We start from the raw sequence: 19,982 nt of genomic DNA, 5'->3' as shown, positions 1-19,982 counted from the left end.
AATTTTCAATTAGAAATGCTCAAGCTATATGCCTGACATGAAATATATGTTGTAAATATTATGAATATTACAATTGTAGTGAAATAGTACAGTGGAATTGCTATATGGAGATTAGTTGAAAAGTACAGAAGGTGCAACAAACTTCAAGTTGATACATTTTGCCATATATTTTGACAATTTTATAAATAAAATATAATTTTGGGAAAAAGTATTGGACCTCTCACTGATTTCAATAATTAAGATGCAACGGCCTCACTGGGGGAATGCATTGAAAATCAAGCTGCAAATTCCTGGCATCATCACAAAAGTTCAAATTGTTATCATATTACGCAAAGGCTCTGATTTATGCAGTCAGATAGACCCAGGCTAACAAAAAAGACCAGCTTCCTGCATTTAACAAGAATTATCATTTTTTATAAATAAATGGACTCTAACCACAGATACGTAACTATGAACTGCTGACATATAATTCCACCAGTTAAAACTTGAACTCCCTTCTATAGCCCCCTACAGACTCATACAGACAAAAAAAAGGTGTTACAGTTGAAGGGGGAAAAGAATTCTGGGAAATAGTTTGATACCATGAATCCTTAGGCTTTGATGCAGTGTTGCTTTTGTTTCTCAAGTCCTTTAGTTCTCTGATCTTTTCCTTCAGGTGCTCTTATTTCTTCACAGGAGGCACAATGTGAGTGGTTCATGAATTATAATATCCCTGACTTAATCATTATAAGCAACAGCTTACAGAAAATAAATTAGCTTTCTTCAACCTTTAGTCATTTACTGGAGAGAGAGCGACACACACCATCTGCCCTTTCAGCAGTCCGAAGGCTTCTGCTGGTATCATTCACACCCACAAGCTGTTTAGCAACCCAGGAACCAATCAGATAGTTATTGACAGACTAATGACCTTTAGCATACACAACTGGTCATGACTCCACAAACCCATCAGCAACCTGTTGCCAGCCAAATTTTACATTGTGCAGATTCCCAGAAACAAACCATCTACAAACATCTTCCCTAAACTGTTTGAAGAAAGCATAAGTGTAAACAAGACTCACAATGAGTTTGAGTGAACTGCTTTTTAAAAATACAGCAATTCTTTCCTCAAAGCTTCCATTGTAGCATGGTCCTTTTCCCAATTCAATCCAAAATAATAATTTTAAAATAATGTAAAATAAACCTCCCCTCCCCCTACCGCATCTCAAAACCAGTCCAGCTCATCCCCGCCTCCCTAACCTGTTCTTCCTCCCACCTATCCCCTCCTCCCACCTCAAGCCGCACCCCCATCTCCTACCTACTAACCTCATCCCGCCCCCTTGACCTGTCCGTCCTCCCTGGACTGACCTATCTCCTCCCTACCTCCCCACCTACACTCACCTTTACTGGTTCCATCCCCGCCTCTTTAACCTGTCTGTTTCCTCTCCACTTATCTTCTCCTCTATCCATCTTCTATCCGCCTCCCCCTCTCTCCCTATTTATTTCAGAAACCCCTTCCCCTCCCCCATTTCTGATGAAGGGTCTAGGCCTGAAACGTCAGCCTTCCTGCTCCTATGATGCTACTTGGCCTGCTGTGTTCATCCAGCTCTACACCTTGTTGTCTAAAATAAACAGATATGGTCTTTATAGATGAGCTGCTACGACCTGTTGCACCTCCACAGGAACCTGACCATTGCAAGATAAATTTCAAGCCATTTGCTTCCCATGTTCAGTTAGGTCCCTTGAGAGGAATGAAACTTCAGAATGTGAGGAGCAGGAGGTGCATCATAACTGGCAGAAGTGCTGTGTTGCCAATGACCTTTGTCGAACCATGCAGCAGATTTCTAACATGAAGCCCCCAAACTGCAGGTGGTAACAGTAGTTTTAAATAGATGCATTCTATTCATGAACAAGACTCTATTCATGCCAACACTACCACTTCAGCCCTCCTGAAAGAGTAGAACCCCAAGAGATTCCAGTGACATTAATAACACTTCAGCTGTTACTTTGTCTCAAATGGGAAATATAAAGTTCTGAGCTTGATGAAAGAAATCAGAGCTGCAGGCACCCCAATCTCCCTCGCCCTCACCCATATACCCTCATTCATACATATCCAACCTGACCACCCACCATCAATATGATCATGAATCCCCTGAGGAACAACCTTCCAGGTAATATTGTGACAACATTATTGAGTAAGCTGGATCAGGATTAAGTATCCCAAATTTTACCAACACTGCTCAGATGTTCACACTTAGACATAGTTTCCATGAACAGACATATGCCTTGTTGGCTTTAATCTTGATTCTTATGCAGCACTGTACACAAATCAAATCCCTGTATTTGGCCAGCCATGAATTAGAGAATAATTGTGATGTGTGCCAAATGTTTGATTCATTTCTGGAATCAGAATAGTACGTATTAACCAATCAGTGCGTAAAGACTAAATCTACTCAATGAAATTTACAAGTTAAATAACAATTTCCATATCGCAAACAACTTTAGCAATATAATATTTCCAAATTGCCTTTAAGTAGCAAAATGTTTTGACTGAGCCAAAAATAGAAGAGAAGTGGAAACAGACAGAAATATTAAGGGAGGACATTCCAGAGCATAGGACCGTGAGGTGAAGGAATAGCCACCAATGGTGGAGTTGATAAGATCAGGGATACTCAAGGCTGAAATGAGTAAAGATATGTGAAGATTGTTGAGCTAGGGTGATTACAGAGAGGAGTGGAAGGATTTGAAAATAAAGGGTGAGAATTTAAAATTGATCGTTGCATGGCAAAGCGACAATACAGGTCAGCCAACACAGGGAGGATGGGTGGGCAGGATCTGGTGTAAGTAAGGACAGGGAAATCCAGCCAGAAGTACATTGTAAAGGTCATGTTTAGATGTAGCCAATGTATGAATTCACATTTCAGCAGGAGATGAGCTGAGGCAAGAGGGAGGTAGGAGAAATTATGGAACTGTAAATGAATGGTTTTACTGATGGCCTGGAAGAGTTGACAGCACTCCATCTGATGGTCAGATATGACCAAGTTTGCCAACAGTCTGGCTCAGCCTCAGACAGTTGCCATGGAAAGGAATGGAGTCAGTGGCAAGGGGCTGGACTTTGTGACAAATGGTATCAGTCTTCTCAAAGTTCAATGGGAGGAAATTTCTGTTCATACAGTACTCATTGTTAATGTCTGATAATTTCAAGATGGTGGAGGAGTCAAGAGAGGTGTTCAAGAGGTGCAGCTGGGTGCTGACAGTGTAAATGTGGAAATTAAGATGGTGAGCAGAACTTTCCCATTTTCAGTTAAATTGTTTTGTCAAGTGAGACACAAGGCATCCAGTCTGGCATGGTTCAAAGTGATGTTTCTCATGCAACTTTCTGATCCTCACCCCATCGGCTTGTTGAGTGCCTCTGTCAGGCAATCATGTGGAGAGGAGGAAGAGCTCGCTATTGCCAGAACGTACAGGCATTCACACAACTGTCAGCATATTTAACGACAGTTAAAAATCATTTCAGACACTGCAAGTGCAGAATGAGTTCTGTGCACTTTGTAGTTGTCATGCCTCTCCCATCAGGACGTGGCCCAGGGAAAGGAAAGTTCACTCCTTGGTTTGTGGGCAGGAACCTAAAATATTAGTGGATGCGATGGTGAAGATGAGGGCAGTCCTTTTCAATTGCTGACCTACACCAATGGCCACCAGACCCTGCCGGCCTGGGATCAATTTGCAGCCCAGATCAGAAGTATGATGAAATACTCCCCAATTGCTTGGAAGGGTGTAGCTCCAACAAGAAGCTTGACATCATCCAGGACAAAACAGCCCACTTGATTGGCACAAAATCCACAAGCGTTCACTCCCTCCATCACTGACGCTCAGTAGCAGCAGTGTGTACTATCTACAAGATGCATTGCATAAATTTGTCAAAGATCCTTAGATAGCACCTTCCAAACACTTGACTGCTTCTATCTGGAATGACAAGGGCAGCAGATACATGGTAACACCACCAGCTGCAAGTTCCTCTCTAAGTCACTCACCATCCTGATTTAGAAATATATTGCTATTCCTTCACTGTCACTACATCAAAATTCTGGAATTCCCTCCCTAGTGGCATTGTGGGTTTATCTACACCACATGGATTGCAGCAGTTCAAGAAGGGAGCTCACCATCACCTTCTCAAGGGCAATTAGGGATGGACAATAAATATTGGCCAGACAGCGAAGCCTACATCTCACGAGTGAATAAGGGGAAAGATCTTGCAGATGACAAAAGATTTAAAAGTGGGGAGGGCAGGTTGTAGATGGGGCAGGAGCTTGCAAAATCAAGTGTTGGTTTTGAGGGTGGATGTGATGACAACAGATTTGAAGGAGAGAGAAATGTACCTGTAAGGAGGCAGACATTAACAATATCACCTAACATGGGGATGTGAAAAGGGAAGTTAGATGAACAGTGAATAGAGTGGATAGTGTCAAGAGAACAGGAGATGGGTTTTATGAACAAGATGAGCTCTGAGAGAGCATGATGTTAAGAGCCAAACCAGGGAAAGATGCAAGTTCAGAGTTAAGATGAAGGAGCAATCTGAAGGAAGATTGAGCCTGAGGATTAGTGGAAGAGAGGAATGGGGAGAGCCAGCTAATAGATTGGCCTCAGTCTTCGTGACAAAGAAGTCCAAGAACTCCCACAATTGTAATTGGACGTAAAGGTGGAGGAAAAGGGTTTAAGAGGTCAGCTTGGAGCAGGAAAAGAAATTGAGTTTATTTTGTACAGTCTACCCTCTGCACTGCACAATTGGCCAGGCACCTCATCTGTAAATAAAAACCAAAAGAACTGCGGAAGCTGTAAATCAGGAACAAAAACAAAGTTGCTGGAAAAGCTCAGCAGGTCTGGAGCATCTGTGGACGTTAACGTTTCGGGTCCGGTGACCCTTCCCAGAACTGATGGTGGCTAGGAAAATGTCAGTTTATATGCAGAAAATAGGGAGGTGGGTGGGGTAGGGAGTAAACAATAGGATAGAGCCCAAAGAGAGAGAAAGACAGTTGGACAGACAAAGGAATTGCTAACGACCTGGTTGGGAGGGTGAATAGTTGTTAATGGGGACTGTTAGTGACTAACAACAGGGGGTGTGTAGTGGCAGGCTATGTGGTAACAAGGCCTGGTGTGTGGGGTGGGGGGCTGGGACATGGGAGAGTTTAGGCCCTAAAACTATTGAAGTCAATATTGAGTCCGGAGGGCTGTAGCGGAAAATGAGGTGTTGTTCCTCCAGCTTGCGCTGGGCTTCACTGGAACACTGCAGCAAGCCGGATACAGAGATGTTGGCCAGGGAGCAAGGTGGTGCATTGAAGTGGCAGGCAACAGGTAGTTCAGGGTCTTTTTTGCAAGCAGAACGTAGACGTTCTGCGAAGCGGTCGCCAAGTCTATGCTTCATTTCCCCAATGTAGAGGAGACCACATTGTGAGCAGCGAATGCAGTAGACTAGATTCTTGGAAGTGCAAGTGAAGTGTTGCTTTACCTGGAAGGTATGTTTGGGCCCTTGGATACTGGGGAGGGAGGAGGTAAATGCGCAGGTGTTGCACCTTCGCCGGTTACAGGGGAAGGTGCCATAGGGCTGTGGGGAGGTGTTGGGGGTGAAGGAAGTATGGACCAGGGTGTCCCGGAGGGAACGATCCCTGCAGAAGGTGACAAGGGAGGGGAGGGGAATATGTGTCTGGTGGTGGCATCTTGCTGGAGGTGGCGGAAATGGCATCTGATGATCTTTTCCACCATTTCCTTGCTCCCTGACCAACATCTCTGTCTTCGGCTTCCAGTGAAGCCCAGCGCAAGCTGGAGGAACAACACCTCATTTTCCACTTGGGAACCCTACAGCCCTCCGGACTCAATATTGAGTTCAATAATTTTAGGGCCTAAACTCTCCCATGTCCCAGCCCCCCGCCCCACACACCAGGCCTTGTTACCACATAGCCTGCCACTACACACCCCCTGTTGTTAGTCACCTAACAGTCCCCATTAACAACTATTCACCCTCCCAGCCTGATCGTTAGCAACTCCTTTGTCTGTCCAACTGTCTTTCTCTCTCTTTGGGCTCTATCCTATCGTTTACACCCTACCCCACCCACCTCCCTATTTTCTGCATATAAACTGACGTTTTCCCAGCCACCATCAGTTCTGAGGAAGGGTCACCGGACCCGAAACGTGAACTGTGTTTTCTCCTCCACAGATGCTGCTAGACCTGCTGAGCTTTTCCAGTAACTTTGTTTTTGTACCTCATCTGTAAGTATCTGATTGCCACTATGCCACCACGTCAATCTAATCTAATGGTGACCATATAACCAATGAATCAGATTGATTTAAAAACCTGTCAACAATGATGTGGAGGAAATCCACCTTCCTTGCCTAGTCTGGTCTACAAGGGCATGGATACTCTAAGCCAGAGGCTCACATTCCCAATCCACAAATGGATTTTGGTGCATATACAGCAGCTGGTACAGTGAGTGAGTGAGGCACAGTACCTGCACAAGGACAGATGTTGACAAATTGCCTGCAATGCTGAAGAATGTAAATAAATTGTCCAGATCAGTGCCATTCTCTTTCCAATCTCACAAACTCCATTAGGAACAGTCATAGAGGGCACTGAGATAAGTAAAAAGGAAGACTTATATTTAGATAGTGCCTTTCTCAACCTTATGACATTCCAAACACTTGAAGCCAACAAGTGTCTTTCAAATATCTCCACTGTTATGAGATGGCAAATGGGAGCAGCCTACATATACACAACTTAATCCCACCAACAGCAAAATGACAGTGACCAGATAATCTGTTTTCATATTATCATTTTCAGGATAAATATTTCTCAGGACATTTGAGATAACCCACCTGCCCTTTATAAATAATGTCATTTGATCTTTTTGACCAACCAAAAAGAGAAGACATGTCCTTGGTTTAATGCCCCATCTGAAAGATGGGACTTCAGACAGTGCCACACTCTGTTAGTACTGATCTGAAGCAATCACCAATTGTGGCATAATTTTGGGATCATAAGCCAAGAAATCTTGGTCTTAAAGCTAAAATGTTAGAAATTGTGAAAACCTACTAGATATGGTGCTAATAGCTACAAATTGCAATGACATTTGTATTATTCTCACAAGACCAGGTCATAGAATTTCCAATAGATTTTCCTAGCGCCTCACTACCCATTGCATTCCTCTCTATCAAAGGGAACTGCTTTATTAAATACATTTCCCCAATAGACTGGTTATTTGTCTATATTTTAGAGACAGTAGCCACTTTTAAATCTAACTATTTGAAAACAGAAACAATTGAGCATTTTGAAAACAGAATGTGAATTTCCTCAAGGTTTCTCCTGTTTCAGCACAGGAGGGCTTTCCCTATTTGCACACTCATATTTAGGGTCAAGAGGTCATGTATGCCCTCGATGCCCATGAAAAGTCAACCCATATTTGCATCATATTATGACTGCCTAATTTCAGTTCCATAATATTGTCATACTCCATCCCTTCTCATTTCATTTTGCTGCTGGAACTCCCACTGATGCCTTTGTAACCTCCAGATCTATTTCAAAGTACTTCTACTTGGTCTCCCATGTTCTATTTTCCAAAAGGTCAGCTCGACCAAAACTCTGTGCCCATGTCCTCATTTGCACCAACTTCAATTCACCTTTTGCTGATCTACATTGAGTCCTTGTTAAATAACATCCCAATTATAAAATTAAATTTCTTTGTTTTTAGATCCCTCCTTGGACTCTTATTCTCCCCAGTTCTGGAAGCTAATACAGATCCGTAACTCTCTGAGATATACAGACTTCTTTAACATTGGCCTTGTTGGTAGCTGTACCTTCAGTTGCCCTGGGCTCAAAGCTCTAGAATTCCTTCTTTGGGCCATTGTTTCACAGAGTCAGGTGGGACCCAGATGCAGAAGACCAACCCTCATTTCAAACAACTCCAATTTTTGTAAGCAGGGAAAGAAGGCCAACTGTGATCCACACAAGAAAGATACCTGAATTCAGCCATGTCATCTGAACTTAGTAATGTTTCATTTAAGTTGCAAATTGATAGAGTAGATATAAATGGTTTTGAGTTCTTTTTAACTATCACTATCTGAAGGTTTTTTTTTTAAATCCCCACTCCGCACAATGAAATAATAAAAAATTTGCTTTCATTGGAACAGAGAAGATTCTGAAGGAACTAGACAGGATCAACTCTGGAAAGGTTTTCCATCTCATTGGGGAACCTAAAATTGGAGACACAGTTTTGAAATAAAGGTTATCTCATTTAAGATGGAGAAGAGGAAGAATTTCTTCTCTCAGACAAGTCTTGGTAGTTCTCTTCCTCAATCAGGCATGGAGGCTAAGTCATTGATACTATTCAAAGCTGAGTTAGAATTTTCATCAATAAGGGAGTTAAGGGTTATGGAGGACTAGCAAGAAAGTGGAGTTAAAAATAATACCAGCCATGACCTTATTGAGTGATGGTGCAGGCTTGATGGGCTGCATGATCTATTCCTGTTTCCATTTCTCACAATCTTATGGATTTATTTGATTGACAGGGTATCTGGTATAGGTAAATTTTTAAAAAGTCATAGTTTCAATAGAGATCTTCATTGACGTTTCTCTATTTCATTATGAATGCTGGCCTGAGTATCAAAACAATTATTGTTACAGCTGGATGTTTTGAGTTGACAATCAGATTGAAAATTTGATGTAGCTATTAAAGAATTAGTTATCTCTGATGTATTGTCTGAATTTAAGTCAATGTGCTTTTAGGTATTTTGTAATCAACCTGTTCAGAGATGTTAGGATACACGACCAGAGCTGGTGAAACTTGAACCCAAGCCTCCTGGTTCAGAGGATACTATCATTGCATCACAAGAGTTCTTTAGTCTGTTTTTACAAGCGCTTATCTATTTAAAGTGAAAATTCAAAAATTTCCTGATTTGAGTTATCGACCTCCTGAAAGAATGGTTTATTGTCTCTCTGCTTCTCTTTTGTCATTTACATAATTCTTTAGTACCTGACTCTTCGACTGCAATGTTGGCCATCTGCCCTAATAACGACCTGTATGGCTTTTATTTTGATTTTTCTTTATACTGGTCCTGTGAATGTTTTGTTACATTCAAGGTACTCGACAAATACAAGTTGTTAACATAAAGGGATTACATGAAACAACAGTTTTGCTCTTCCTTTTAATTGAATATACAAAAACAAAAGATTTGCAGTTTAGACAGTGATCAGTTAGCACATTGTAACCTAAACTGTCATGGCTAAATAAGTCAGGAAAGGGTTTGAGTCACATGATTTGGTGAAGAGCAAAACAAAATAACTAAAAGAGAAAAGGATTGATAACATGCATGGGCAACAGATTCAATGTTCATGACATATGTTAGGATATTATTAAAAATATGAATAAGCTTTGCTGTTGTCCTTGGTTATGAAGCTTTGTATTCATTAGAATTGACAGGGTACAAAGCAATCTTCATGCAAAAACACTTCTCAATATGCTCTCATGTAAATATTGATTTTCTTTGCACTTCTAGTTTCAATCAGTCTTTGTGGCAGACGGCTCAGACAGTTCACAGTGGGGAAAATCTGCTTTATGCCCACTTTGGCTTTTTTTTAATTCTGAAATCATTTCAGGAACAAATCAAACTTGGAAATGTTTCACTATCCACCTGCAAAGGAACAAAATTAATCAAGAATAATACTATGCAGTCACAGAGCAGTCAAATATTGTCATTTAAAACAGCAGGTAGTCATTATGAACTTTTGAGTCAGTTCAGAGGTAACTTTGTGAGCTTGCTTTATGGAAACTTCTGCGACCAAAAGCGATAGGACTAATTATCATGTTTGAGAGTTCATCAGATGGATCATTGGCCACATGATGGCACAGCTGCTGAAGCTTGCTGAAGTTTGAAAAATCTTAATGACCAAGCCTTATTAGAATAATATCAGTGAACCGCCAGTATTTGCCAGTAAATCATCAATCGGACAGCATGAAACACTTCAGTTGTTTCTCTGCAGGGCTACGATGGAAGTAAGCCATTAAAGATGATGGGGGCCACACAGTGGCAGGCAGCAGGCAGGAATAAGATCTTTGGCATGGTGAATTCAGAATGTTATTTACACAGCCTGTTGCATTCTGACATAGATGTCAAAACAGACAGGCCTGTGCCTTTACGACAGTTGCATGACATCACAACATGCAATGTTCCAGTACGAAAGGTTTTCTGTGTAATGGAGTCAATGTATTGTCTATGCTGAGTCAGCTATGTGTATGTAATGTGCAGTAACATCAGAAGGGAAAGAATCCAGACACAGTACGTGAGTCTGTGATATTACAACCATGAGCTTTAGTATTGTGAATAAACCTCAAGGCATCTGTCTCAACAAAAAATCTGATTATCTGTCATTTATGTTTGCAAAATAACATGTAGAAAATGCGTGTCATGCTGGTGGAGATGGCAGTAGTAAACAGGCACTAAAAGCTCATCATGACAGCTATTTAGTGGCAGTAAGTGGATGCTAAAGACTGAAAAGGTAATCACAGTGTGGCAGCTGTGAAAAACCTTTTTCCCTAACTGTCATCTATCAATCTGTCCAAGCTCACAGTTAGAGTTACAACTGCAACCAAGACTGAAGTGCTACAACCAAAACTATAGGTTTTAACATGTACTGATGCACAGTGAATACCTCTCGCACATTCTTTAAGTTAAACTGCAATTGAAAATGCTGAAAAGACAGCTCCAACCAAGAAAATTCTCCAAGAACACAATACAACTTAAAAATGATCTGAACTAAAAAGCCATATGTGCATCCCGACATCAGTTCTCCTGCCATTTTCCAAAATGACCTAAAATGTTTTTACAAATGCACTTGACATCAGAAGTGTTTCACTTTTGATGTGTACATTGCCTGTAGGCACAGGTCTGCAACTTTTAAAGGAGAGTAATATTTAATAAAAGATAAAGGAAAAAGCCAGTAAATGAAAAAAAAAGGAAAAGCAGCACACAGTATTATAGTCTTAACATTTCCAATCTTTGAAGAGCATAAAACTATACCAAAGAAACATGGAAAGCAGACATCTCACCATGGATTGGTGATCCATTGATATTCTAATCAGAACATCAGTTGTTAAAGAAAGTGCCAAACTTTATAGTTCATCAGATAGCTGCCAAAGAATTACTGGCAGTCAAACATCTTCTCATTTTGTCATTGAAGGGTTAAGAAGGGAAAAAAGCAATTGGTATTTCTAACAATGACCACAATGGTCCTGTCAATGTTTTTAATAGCTTCAAAGATCAATGTAAGTTCACAATCATTTTGTTTGAGCTCATGTCATACTGACCACAGCCAGACGAAATGATTGACTAATACATTGGCAGATGTTGACACAAAAGTAGAGAATGTGATTTTACTTGAAATAAATTAACTGGAAGTCTTACGAAACTGTTCATTGCCTAAACACCTTTCATATTCTTCACAAAAGCACTGCTAGATGAATCCAAAGAACAAAGAACAAAGAAAATTACAGCACAGGAACAGGCCCTTTGGCCCTCCAAGCCTGCACCAATCCAGATCCTCTATCGAAACCAGTCGCCTATTTTCCAAGGATCTGTATCCCTCTACTCCCTGCCCATTCATGTATCTGTCTAGATACATCTTAAATGACGCTATCGTGCCCGCCTCTACCAACTCCGCTGGCAACATGTTCCAGGCACCCACCACCCTCTGCGTAAAGAACTTTCCACGCATATCTCCCTTAAACTTTTCCCCTCTCACTTTGAAATTGTGACCCCTAGTAATTGAGTCCCCCACTCTGGGAAAAAGCTTCTTGCTATCCACCCTGTCTATACCTCTCATGATTTTGTAGACCTCAATCAGGTCCCCCCTCAACCTCCGTCTTTCTAATGTAAATAATCCTAATCTACTCAACCTCTCTTCATAGATGAATTCAATCCAATGAATATGCCAGTGATGCTCAGCTAGAAGGGCAGGAATTCAAAGCAATTGTAGCAGGCCAGCGGCGTTTACAAGTGCTCACAACAGCTTTAGTGGAAAATCCAAACCTTGTATGAGGTTTGTCTTGCCTTAGCCACCAAGACAGTGTCCAGCATTTCATGAAGTATGAACTCTATGCCCTACCTAAAATGGCAGTATGTTAAAATGTGTAGGATGTCCAATCACTCAGAGAAATCCAAGATACAACATAATGCTCCACAGCAACAATTGAAGAATCAACCAAGGAACAATACCAAAGAAGCCTTAATGAACTGGCCATGGCACAAAAACATGTCAACATAGTCCAAGAGGTAACTGCAATGTTACAGCTTACAGACTCCTGTTAGACACTACATGTGGTAAACCTGACGCATCACATAGCTGTCACTAATAAAGCTGAAGACTTTACCTCCATCAAAGGGATATATCCTAAAAGGAATGTTCATGAGGTACTATATGCTAAAATCAACATGGTACTGGAGCAAATATCGTCCCTTTGTGCATCCTACACAAGACGTACTCAGGAAACTGGCGCATCATGGTGCAACCTATAAAAAACACGCCAACTGCTTACAATATGTCCAATGTCCCATGCATTGGCACCATCTTGAATGTCAATACTGATCTTCAGAATAGGCACCAGCAATGTTTTACATCATTGAATCAAATTGACTAGTCAATTCAGACCTGGTCAACAAGTATGCATGGATCTGCAAAGATGCAAGATTGCAACTGATATATTCCATGCCTATCAACCCAATTATATTCTGAGGACTGACTAATTCATAAAATTCCCTTTTATGTAACCAAAGGCACCATTGGTACAACAGCAGTTGACACATTAACATAATCTGTATGTTCGGTGTAGCTCAACAAATTGCTCCTGGCGAAGATGTGCAGTATACGAGTGCACCCTTGCAAGATGTGCAGGTGATCCACATATCACTTCTTCGACTCGCTCTCAGTCAAATAGCCTCACAAAACACACTGTACACTAACATCTAAAAGCAGACCATCAAATGGAAAGCAACTTCTCAAAATTTCTGGATAGCTATCTTAAATCTATTTGTTACACCTCAAGGCTATGGTTTCCCTCACTGGCAGCTTTCATGTTTGGAAGACAGATCAGCACAGTTCTTGTCACCTACACTCTCACCACTCAACCATGTGTGTATGATGGATCAGTGGGAAGAAGGGAGAAAACGGTACAAAAATATGATCAATAAGATGGAGACAGTTATCCCAACTTGAACAATGACAAGTTAAAATGTTGAAAATTTTCGTATGACTGCAATAGGTTCACGGAAAGATACTCTATCATTGTGTCCAGCCTATGTCATAAAATGTTTCAATGAGCCATGATCAAGCCCTGCATAGAAATGTTTATATCTGCACTACATATCATCAACTAATTGCCACGCAGGATGAAGACTCAGATACTGAAGATATCATGCCCGACAATGACCACACACGTCAAATGATTCAGATCCATCCACGATAACAGAGTCACGACATAGTGAAGCTACACTGTACAGTCATGTTCAATGTATAAGGATGAGACCTAGTCTCTTCATACATCCACCAAGACATTAAATGAATGAATAGACAAATTTAGATGCTTCCTTGCACAAGTTTTTGGAAAAGGGTTCCCACTCTTAAAAGGAAAGGTGGAACAGTTTTATGGCATAGATTCCAGATCAGGCCAGCTTGTACCTTTAATTCAATTCTGTAACATTACAACATATTGCATTCCATATACAGTTATCCACCTTCCCTTCAGTCTCTGTGTAATAGAGTCAATAAAGTGTGTTCAGTCATTCAGTTATGTGTATGAAATGCATCGTGAGATCGGTCAGCACAGAGCCCAGACTGTGTAGGTCTGTGATATCGTCACGATGAAAATTGTTAGTGTTAACAAACAAACTTCAAGATATCAGTCTCAACAAAGACCAAACTCTCTGGTATGCGTTCTGTGGACTAACATATAAAAAGCCACAAACATTTAACAGTTTGCAAGGGTGGCTGTAAGGATTGCTATTCTGGCTACTTACCATTTGGTATCCTTGGGTAGGGTCCAAACCACAACCAGCAGAAAATTAGAATTACCTCATGGCCCTAAATATAGTTTTAGGCAAGAGTTTTCAATACCTTCTTGAAATTCACCATCCGGTGAACCCTGGGAAAGAAGACAGAAGTAATTTAAATGAAAAATTGGCTCGCTAAAAATGGGGCAGTATTGAGCTGCAGTTCACCTACACTGCCTCATTTGTTGTGGGTGTGTGCTCATCAAATAGACAAATGAGGAGGATATCAGGATCAGCAATAAAACAAATAAATGTTATTAAAACCTTGCTGTGGTGATCTGTTTACTGTCTCCTGGAACAGAATCAGCCCATAATACATGCTCAGCCATGGTTGGCTGATTTTAGGATGTCTGAATTGAGAAGAAAAATTGCTGATAAAAGGAAACCATGTCTTAAAGGCTTTATGCATTTGTAATTGAATGGCTGATTAGACCAATAAAGCAACATGCCATGATCTTTATTGTCAACATTTTTTGACTACTGCAAAGACCCAATATATGTTTGAATTATTCCAATGGATTAATTAATAACAGACAAAACAAAAACCAAAAGAACTGCAGATGCTGTAAATCAGACTAATAATAGAATAATTTTTGTAGTTTATGGATGAGTTTGGGAGAATGTGCAGTTGTCTTTCCAAAACATCTGATAAGATGGTCTTGTCCTTTATTCTTCGAAACAAACAAAAATGTTTTAACCAGACCCAGGCCTTGTTCTCTATTCTATGAGCTAGCAGAGGAGTGCAACTGATGGCCACTAATTGCAATGAGATGTTTACCAAAAATTTAACACAGCCTTGCACTTCACAACTCTGACATTCACACCCTAAATGACCTTGACAGTAACCTCACATATGATAGGAGAGACGGGTCAAGGCCAGATTAAAAATGTTAAAATGGGAACAATGACATTAACCTATCAAATATATACCTATTGCTGTTAAGATAGTGCATTTTGTGTTGTGAAAATGTTTTACTCTCAAGAGGTGGAACACTTCATTAACTTATTTAAATCAGGTCATCAGTGCAGCAAGGAATCAAATTTACTTTTAATACTTACCTAGGCCTTGAAGACCCAGCAACCATCTCCTACACCATGCCCACCCCAATCACACTTCACTCCCACACCTGCCAGTCTGTCACCATCCAAGCACTGATTTATTGGTCCCTCATCTCTCCTGATTGCTGGAGACCTTCCTCAATAGCTTCTAGCTATGGCCTGCTGCAGTTAGTTTTCACACTAGGCACCTAGTTAGCCCATCACTTTGGCCATTTGGCAAGTAAGGCCTGAAAGAAAAAAAGTTCTCATACTTCCAAATTTAGTGGGAGCTCTGTGTCTCTGTGCCACAATGTTATCTCCTCTGACCATTCCCCTCATAGATATTCGGTCCAATGCTTTTGGGTATTTAATACCAGTTGCTAGCAATTCGATGTAGATGAAGGTGAATTCAATGGCACGTAGGAGGTTGAGGGATGACCGTATAGAGGTTCATAATAACATGAGAGATATAGATAAGTTGAAAGGCAGGTGTCTTTTCCCCAGGGTTGGGGATTTCAAGACTAGGTGGCACAATTTTAAGGTGAGAGGAGAAAGATTTAAAAAAGACACGAATGGCAACTTTTTTAACACAGAGAGTGATTCTTGTGTGGAATGAACTTCCAGAGGAAGTGGTGGATACGGGTACAGTTACAATGTTTAAGGGACATTTAGAAAAGTACATGAATAAGAAATGTTTGGAGGGATATGGGCCAAGCACAGGCAGACGGGACTAGTTTAGATTGGGATTATGGTCAGCATGGACTGGTTGGACCAAAGGGTCTGCTTCTGGACTGTATGACTCTATTATGATTATTCCAAGCTATTGTGTTCTCTATCTGCAGGAACATTTCAATGCAGTGCAAAGCAGGTGCTGATCTGTCAGAAGGGTTTCTTGTCCATGTGGCGTTAATCTAAAGTCTTATATTCCTGTACCAGTTGGCATTTAAGATCTAACAGCAAGGAATTTGCCCTGTTTCCTTTGGTCAACATGACCAAACAAAAGTTACCTGCTCATTTATCTTGTTGTGTACAGAACGTTGCTATGTGAAAAATGACTGCGATATATTTGCCAACATAATACATCATTGCACTTCAAAGTAATTAATTGTACATCCAGCATTTCTGCAAGGTCTGATAATAGTACAACTTCCATCAACATGCAGACAATGAGCGAGTCTACAATGGATCAATTACATTTCATAAGACCAGCTTTTGATTCTGTACAAAAGTCGCTGTTAAATAATGAACAAAGTTCTCAGTTCACCAATAAATTCAGCTGATTTCCATCCTTTCTTGTATCTTCACTTCCCCTCAAGCACAAGCTTACTTCTCTCAGAGCCCAAATTCAGTTCAATCACTCTCGAAATAAACTCCCACACGGTTTCAAACTCCCCTGCTTTTAACCTTTTGTGTGTTAAACAAATACCTCTATTGGCAGCTTGATAGCAAAGCTCCCAGATAATTCAACAATACTTCATGTATATAAACAATTAACAATAGGGCATCAGATATCATAGTTTTAGTGATGTCTATCTGCTCACATTGTGGGAGATAGCAAAAAACTTCAAAGACATATAATGAACATTCAGATCCCAGATAGACATAGCTATACCAGTGGACCCAAAAGAAATGACTAGTCAGCCTTTCATCTGATGACCTCTGGATGTTCCAAAACCCTTTACAACTTTTGAAGTGTAATGATTGTTGTAATGTAGAAAATGACATTGAATCTGGACACAGCAATTAAATAAAGTACTGGATAACTTATTTCATTTTGTGGCCAGGATGTTAGAAGAACTCCCTTATGCATAGACTCCTGGGCCTCAATTTAACAACTTATCTGATGGATGGTACCTGAAAACTTGTAACACTGCCTCAATATTGCACTCAACTGTCAGCTTAAACAATGTGCTCAAGTTGTTGGAGTGAAACGTTTGCTTACAATCTTTCCACTTATGGGTAAAAATGAACAACAGCCAATGTCAGCCACAGTTTTGATGGACAACCCACCAGGACAGCAGGAAACTGAGCTAGGATCTGGATACAGAGGACCATGATTCAGCCATATATTAGATAAAGGATCCATTTGTTCATGCAAAGATCCTGCAACAGGCCTTCAATTGAATCTGTTTGGGAATGGTGTGGCCGTAATTTGAAACCTACACTTTCGGGGGAAGGTGGCAGCAAGAGCCAAAGAAGCCCGACCTTTAATTATTGGCCCAGATTCCTTGAGGCGTTTGTTAAAGTGGCGGTGCCTGCAGAATTGCAATTTTCAAAGCTGCAATCCCTGTACAGTCTGGTGCACGTTATTGCACAGCTGTCAGGTTCAATTTGGGGAAAAGTAAAAGCTTTTTGAAAACAAAAAGATTTTAGGAGCTTGCACCAAACCTTTACCTTCCATTTGGCCATTTTGTGCCTGCTGAGGTTGCTGTCCTTCCAATGTTCTGCTTGTGGTGTTCTGCAAGGAAATGCAGACCCATCGTGACTTCCTTCTGGATTTGCTGCTTGAACTCTGAAGTCAGTTTCCACCTCTTGGTAATGCTTGATGCCAATAATTGCATGCCAAGCTAGCATCTAGCCCAAATAGGGTATTTAATGTTTCAAGATACAGTAGTATTGAATGAGCAACAAAAACAGAAATTGCTGGAGAAATTCAGCAGGTCTGGCAGCTTCTGTGGAGAGAAAACAGTTGATGTGACGGGTCCAGTGACTCTTCTTCAGAACTGATGGTAGCTGGGAAAAAGTTGGTATATATCCCTAAGTTGGGATAAGGGGAGGGGGAAGAATTTCATAGAATCCCTATAGTGTGAAAACAGGCCATTTAGCCCAATAAGTCCACATTGACCCTCCAAAGAGCATCTCCATCCAGACCCATGCCCCCTGCCCCACCTCTGTAACCCGGTATTTCCTATGGCTGATGCAGCTAGCCTATACATCGTCGAACACGATGGGTAATTTAACACGATCAATCCACCTAACTTACATATCTTTGGACTATGGGAGGAAACCAGAGCACCCGGAGGAAACCCACACGGACATGGGGAGAACATGCAAACTCCACACAGACAGTTGCCCAAGGGTGGAATTGAACCCAGGTCCCTGGTGCTGTGAGGTAGCAGTACTAACCACTGACCCACCATGCCACTCATTAACATAAAGTGAATCAAATTGATTGTAACCTAGACCTTCTGGCTGAAAAGGAGGGACACTATGATGCAGGGATATGTTCACAGTAAAATAAATCACTTTCATTGCTCATGAACTTGCTGGTGACATAGCAGATTATATTTCTGAGCAAAGACATAAATGATAGAGCCCAGAGAGAAAGAAAAACAGTTGGACAGACGAAGGAATTGGTAAAGTTCAGCCTGCCTGTGTATTCCATTGTCTGCACAACTGCTGTCTCTGGACCCGAAACGTTAACTCTGCTTTCCCTTCACAGCTGCTGCCAAACCTGCTGTGTTTTTCCGGTAATTTCTGTTTTGGCTTCTGACTTCCAGCATCCGCAGTTCGTTGTTTTTATTGAGGGAGCAACATGGTAGCGTTGTGGGGTTAGAACATGGAAACTATCTAGGGACTGGGTTCCTGACCCAGAATGGCCAGACTAGGTACATCAGAAATGCACTCCTTGTTAAAAAGACAGAAAAGATGAACTGAAGTTAGTTTACGAGCAAACACTGTGTCTCACCTCATGCCCAGCAAATGTCCATCAAGTAAAGTAGAAATACATGTTGTATCATCATGCCACGTAAAATGGATTTGTATCATCCTATAATGTTTGGGGTCACAATGCGTAGAGTCTATTACCTTTTTTCTCTTTATTCATTCACGGGATGAGGGCGTCACTGGCTTGGCGGTATTTATTGCCCATCCCTAATTGCCCAGAGGGCAGTTAAGAGTCAACCACATTGCTGTGGGTCTGGAGTGACATGTAGGCCAGACCAGGTAAGGATGGCAGTCTCCTTCCCTAAAGGACATCAGTGAATGTGGTGGGTTTTTCCCTGACAGTCGGCAATGGATTCACGGTCATCATTAGATTCTTAATTCCAGATATTTATTGAATTCAAATTCCACCATCTGCCATGGCAGAATGTATCTGGGTCTCTGAATTAACAGTCCAGTGATAATACCATTAGGCCATTGCCTCCTGTCTTAGCACACTGAGATCTGAAAATTCTTTAACATTGTACCTTGGGCCTATGACAATGGAATTAATGTGACAAAAACAACCAATTGGCATAGAAGAGTAGCAGATCCTCTTAGTATGGTATTGGTCCTCAAGTAAGTGTAAGTTGGGACATAGGGCAGGGGTTTTTGGAATAAAACGGAGTAGGGAGTCAGAGAGCAGGATTACGGAGCTGATAGAGATGAAAAGTGGAGGTTGAAGGGTATGTTTGGAGCATGAAGATCAAGAGAAATGGTCAAATACAAGAGGTAAGATAGTGAGAGAAGTAGCTAGGGCCAAGTAGGAAGGGACAGGATGCAAATATGTGCATGCTTCTTGACCACCATATTGAGGATGTACCAGACCAGTTAGCATCCTGAAAAGCAGTATCACATAGCTGAATTTATAGACTACAATTTGATCTTTAAATGAAAGAATCAGTTCAAACTTTGCTACAGGTTATTGCCATTCCCTTTCATCTTCAATTTAACACTCAACTTGTATTTCCCAGTCAACAAGGTGCAGGGCTGGATGAACACAGCAGGCCAAGCAGCATCATAGGAGCAGAGAGGCTGACGTTTCGGGCCTAGACCCTTCATCAGAAAAGGTGGAGGGGAAGGGGGTTTTGAAATAAATAGGGAGAGAGTGGGAGGCAGATAGAAGAGGGATAGAGGAGAGGATAGGTGGAGAAGAAACAAACAGGTCGAAGAGGCAG

Source organism: Rhincodon typus, chromosome 10 (genome assembly GCF_021869965.1).
Source record: "Rhincodon typus isolate 14 chromosome 10, sRhiTyp1.1, whole genome shotgun sequence".
Lineage (NCBI taxonomy): Eukaryota > Metazoa > Chordata > Chondrichthyes > Orectolobiformes > Rhincodontidae > Rhincodon > Rhincodon typus.
Note: the sequence above shows the minus strand (reverse complement) of the source record.